The following is a 5,773-nucleotide window of genomic DNA, read 5'->3' on the forward strand; positions in this document are numbered from 1 at the left end:
CCGCCCTCTGCTCCGCAGGAAGGTCCGGAGGGGCGGGGCAAGAGGCGGGAGCTCCCGTCGGCCGCAGATCTCTGGGGAGGGGCAGGGAGGGTGGGCCGCTTCCCAGGAGCTCGCCCCCAGATAGTGCCGGGGCCCCGATTCTGGGTGGCGGGTGACCAACTGCCCTTCTCCGGGTCCTTCTTGACCGTGTGTGTTCAGTCAGCCTTGACATGCGCAGGCGGCTGTCCACCCCCACCGCCACCACGGACCCACCCCTCGTGCACACACTCCCCACCCCCAAACAGGCGTGTCCCTCCCGTGGCCGAGCGAGGCTGCCCAGCGCGGGGCGGAGCTTGGAGCTGCGCAAACACCTCCAGACCCCGCGGTTTCTGCTCTCGCTGGCTGTCTCCAGGTCTCCCTTTCACATCTCCACACCTCTCCCAGCGCGGGCACACTTCCTCCCACCAATTCGCACCCTCCAGGCAACCCCACTCCTGCTACAGCACAGGCAAGCTAGCCTCCAGCTCCGGGAAGGGGAGGGCCAAATCTCTTTCAGGCAATGATGTCATCTGCCGTGCACACTGTACACGAGAAGCTCGCGGCTTCTCTTCCCCGACCCCATCCCCTTCTCTTCTTCTAGACTCTTCTTTGTCTATCCTTGATTAATTAGTTCCGGGCACACCAAACCCAGCAAGATAATCCCTGGTTAGGAGACATGGGGTAGGAGTGAGGCGCACCTGTTCCCATGGTCACCTCCTCATCCAGTGAGGCGATCCAAATGTCAGCGCGAGAGTAGCACTGGGGGTGGGGGCAGCTCCCTCTTGCTCTAATCGCTTTTTTCCCTGTTCTTTCTTTATTTTCTTTATTATCATTATGATTATGATTTATTTAGTTTAGTTTAAAAGCAGATTGTGGTTTGGCCTCTTCTATTAGCCACTCCCTAGGCTTCTCAGCTGTGTCAGTGCCCCCGCCCCATCTCTGAAAGGGAAACCTGAAACTTTAAATTCAAACTCAGATTTGTTATAAACTCAAATTGACGTAACAGATTAGGAATGCCTGGAGCTGAAATGAAAGATTAACACAAAAATCTGCCCCTCCCCCTTCTTATCCCCTCCTATTCCCTTTCCAAAAGGGGAAACTTGACACTGATATTCCAAAAAAGAACCGCAGAGTGACAGCTGACTGTAAACGAACCATAGGCAGGAAATTCTCTTCCCTAACATATGACAGAACAACAGAAGGTCTCCGAGATAGGATCTTCTTCCTGGGCAGGGAGCCACCAGGCCATAAACTCTATGTTGTTTTTGAAGGCCAACCCTTGAAGCGCAGTGCATTATACTTGGAAGAGAAGTTAAAGTTGACTTAATTCAATCTTTCCAATTCATGAATCCCCCAAGAACGTTCCTGATGAATAGGCTTGGCCTATTCATCTCTCCATGGAAATAGATTTTCGGCAATATGTTTCAAACCATTCCAAAGTGGAATGAATTACCTTTTGTTATGTTCAGGCAGTTGTTATCCAAAGAATTACTGGGATGTTGCAGGGGAAAAATATCTTCTAGATTTGAAGTTTGGAATAGATTATTGATAAAGTTCCAACAGCCTTTGAGATTCTATAATTTTTCTGAAAGCCCCACCCAAATACATAGAGCAACTGAGATACTTTCAGTCTGATAAATCTGTCAACCGCCACCCTCCCCCCGCCCCCCCCCCCCACCAACACCACCACTACCACAGTGGGAATTGGCTTAATTTTACATTTTTGTCACATCCATTTGTGCTATTAGGAAATAATCACAATGTTCTTTTCTAAATGCTTACCAATACCATTTTAGTCACTCTGAGGATTTTACATGAGATTTTAGGAACAATGTATTTGCCTCTAGTAGGCATATGACATTTCCCTTGTCTTTCCTCTATTGAAAATAGGAGCATGTGGTCTTCTCAGTTTTCTGACATTTCCTTTGATTTTTGGCAGTGGCTCTCAGTCACTTTCATAAGTACCTTAAGTTCCCTGAAGTACATTCTGCCTTTCTCCAAGAGTTTTTAACTCATTTTAATTGTTTAAGCTATGCCTTCCTCCTTTCTGCCATTTTGGCTTCAATCCATTTTGCTGCTTTGTTTTTTAATCTTTTCCAATTTGATGGTCCTCTTCCCCTTACAGTTGATGGATGAAACTAGCCATTCAAGGTCTACAAACAGTAGCCAGAGCACTCTTTATATTTTATAAGGTCATGTACCTTCCTTGCTCAAAGCCCTTCAGTAGCATTTCATTGCACTTAATACAATCTAGACTCCTCACCATGGCCTAACAAGACACGCCCTGAACCCTGGCTATCTCTTCACACCCATGCTACCATTCCCTGTCTTGTCCACAATGTTCCACCACATTTATTGTTTTTTAAATGTACTTCAAATGTATTAAGCTTTTCCCCATCATAGAGTCTTTGTGCCAGATGTCCTCTCTTCCCAGAATACTCCTCATCCTAGGTCTGGTTTCTTATCATTATGGTCTTGCCTCAAATGACTTCTCCTGTGATGGCACTCCTGGTCACACTTTCTAAACTGGTTTCCTGCCCACTTTCCCCACCTGAAGCTACTCTCTATGTCATTATCCAGTTTCTTGTCCTTTATATCTTCTCTTACCCTCCAAAATGATTTTATTTGAAATTTAACACACTTGCTTATTTTCTGTTTCCTCCTATCGGGATGTAAGCTTCATGAAAGCAATCCTGTTTGTTCTGTGTGCTGCTGTACTCCTATGCCGGGGTTGGTACCAGGCAGATTATTAGATACTCTATGAATCCTGAATGAATGAGTATATGGGTGGATGAATGAGTGAGAATAGTGTGGGAAGAGTGACAAGCCCAGGCCATAATCAAGAGGGAACAGAAACAAAAAATCATCAGAGAAATGGGAGACCAGAAAGACACAATGCCACAATAGATGAGGAAAGAGAATATCACGACTTGAGGGGCACTGCTCCTTAGAGGGGACTGCAGCCAAATGGGCTCAGAGATTGAGAAAAAGGAGAGGAGAGTATGGGGCCGAAGGTATTTAAAGATTTTGAGGTGGAGGGGGAAGGATGACTCTGATAGGTAAATAAGAAGAATGACATCTGAGATATGGATGGAGACATTGCTTTTCCTGAGGAAAGAAACCCATTTCACTAAGATTATGGGGTGGGGGGAAGGGTGGAAATTAGAGACAGCACTAGGAGCAGTGACCCTGTGAGTAAAGATAAAGTAGATACTTTAAGATACACATCTGGATCTTCTCAAAGCAAGAAGCAAGAGTATCTACTGAAAGTAGGGGGTGGGGAGGAACAGGGGAGCTACAGACAAGAGAGACGGTGTGGGCCCCTTCTTGATGCATTTCAAGATCAGCATATACCTGAGCTAAGAGTCAAGATGCAGGAATCAGAGCCCAGGGTAGACAAGTCAAGTGACCTGCTTTGCTATTCTAAATGGATTTTGAAAAATAGTACATAACCCAGGGGACAAGGAGAGCAAAAAAACATGTTTAAGCTATGGCCAAAGTGCACACGTGGGACTGGGAGATTCAGGCTCCTTCGGATCATTCCCTCATCCTGACTGCCAGCTGTGTGGTTACTGTCACCAGCCAAGGGAAGTTGGGGATTAGGACAGGAAATAGTGACATGATGACCAGACTATGCAATCCCTTCCTGGATCTGCACATGGCAGACAGCCTGGCAGGTAAAAAGAGGCCAAAAATGTTTGTTGAATTGAATTGAATTTCATCCGAATGGTCAGCAAGGCCAGAACTTTCCTGACACCCAGGAGTGCCCACAAACACTCATAACACACTCTGTGTGCAAGAGAAGCCAGTGTCACACTGTTCCTATCCCATCTTCAGGAAGCCCCTGGTACACATTCACGAGAAAGCTGTCGCTAGGTAGTTACAATAATCGAAACATTCGAATGGGGAAAAAAGGAAAATATAATTGGTGATAAGGTACTGCAAGCTCCTCAGAAGAAAAGCTATATTTCAAGTATTGCTGTTAGCCTGGCATAATTTCTTATGCATTTCTGGCTGGGGCTCTTAGGCTGGACAGATGGAAAAAGTCTTTTGGAGAAGTAAGTGTCATTATTGCCTTTGCTGCTGAACTAAATGATTATTCTGATGTGTGGTGCAGGAGCCAACACCTGAGCCCCGGTTGCCTAAATGCTCACCAGAAACGATAGAGAAGAAGGAGAAAAGAGAAACCACAAAATGACCCCCAGGTGGGGGACAGGAAGCCTGTCTCAGGCCTCTTTCAACTCTGAGATAGTACTGACATTTTCACCTGACCACTCTGAACCAATTTTCTCTCTCTAGTTGTCTGCCTCCCAGAGTTACTGGAAGCACAAATGAACTAATGTGTGGATGTGTTTTGGACTTGGTAAAGTCTCATAAAACCAAGAGGTGTTAGGTTGCTGTTTAGATTATTTCTTTAATCTTTCCAGAGATGTACTCAGCTGTTAACTTCAGCATGACGAGGAATAATCAACTTTTCATGATGTGTCAACACATTTGTTATCATTTTCATCGCCAACATCATTATCTTCATCATCATCATCATATTTGAGAGCCTGCTTTGGCCCCAGAACAGTGCTTTGCTCTTTGATTAGATTAACTCATTTAATCCTCAAACCGATTATAACGAGTAGACACTATTACTCTTTCTCTTTTTGAGGAAATAAGTACAAGAGAAGTTAAATAACTTGTTCATTCAACTTGCATATGGCAGAGCTATTGCTCAGACCCAAAGCTCTTTGTCTTTCAAGTCTTAAGGACTTAACTTCTTCCTATAAGATCTTCACCATCGAAAGTGAAGACTGCAAATCAGTCAGAAAGTTAACGACTCCTTATGCGATGTGATTTTTAATTTTTATTTTTTTACTAAAAAGTTTTTTTTTTTAAGTTTATGTAAGTAATCCTCACCCAACATAGGGCTCGAACTCACAACCCTGAGATCAAGAGCCACACGCTCCTTTGGCTGAGCCAGCCAGGTGCCCCCGCAGTGTGAAGTTCTAAGATGAGTGCTGTGTGTGTGTGTGTGTGTGTGTGTGTGTGTGTGTATTTATATGTGAGGAAAGCTAGGTATAACCCCTTAACAAACAAAACTTCAAGTATTCTAGAAAAGTATGGAATCTAAGTAAGTATGTTACAGCAAAGACTCGGCGCCCAGGGAAGAGACAAGCCACATGCAGTCGGGGAATCAGGAAAAGACTATTGTGCATCGGTGCTGGCCCCATGGAATCACCTCCAAAGGCATTGGCATTGGCCTCCTTTTATGGCTGGGATAGGAGGGGGTTGAGAGACAAAAGAAAAAGGGGAGGGGGCTCTTATCAGTGGTGCTTCCGGGCAGTTGGTAGACACAGGAGGCAAACAAGATTACAGAAGCCAAAAGTGTGCAAGGGGAGTATCCAGCCTCAGGCATCTGGCTGGCCCCTTTTGTCTTGTTTTTACTAGCTTTTCTTCTCCAGTAGACAAAACAACAACAACAACAACAACAACAACAACATATAAACCAGTATAATTTGTGTTTGTTCTTTTTTTTCTTTTCTTTTCTTTCCTTTTTAAGATTTTACTTTTAAGTAATCTTTACATCCAACATGGAGCTTGGACCCACAACTCCAAGATCAAGAGTCATATCCTCCAACTGACTGAGCCAGTCAGGCTCTCCTTCCTTCCTTCCTTCCTTCCTTCCTTCCTTCCTTCCTTCCTCCCTCCCTCCCTCCCTCTCTCCTTCCCTTCCTCCTTCTCTCCCTACCTCCCCCTCTCCCTCCCT

The sequence above is a fragment of the Panthera leo genome, chromosome D1, assembly GCF_018350215.1.
Source record: "Panthera leo isolate Ple1 chromosome D1, P.leo_Ple1_pat1.1, whole genome shotgun sequence".
Lineage (NCBI taxonomy): Eukaryota > Metazoa > Chordata > Mammalia > Carnivora > Felidae > Panthera > Panthera leo.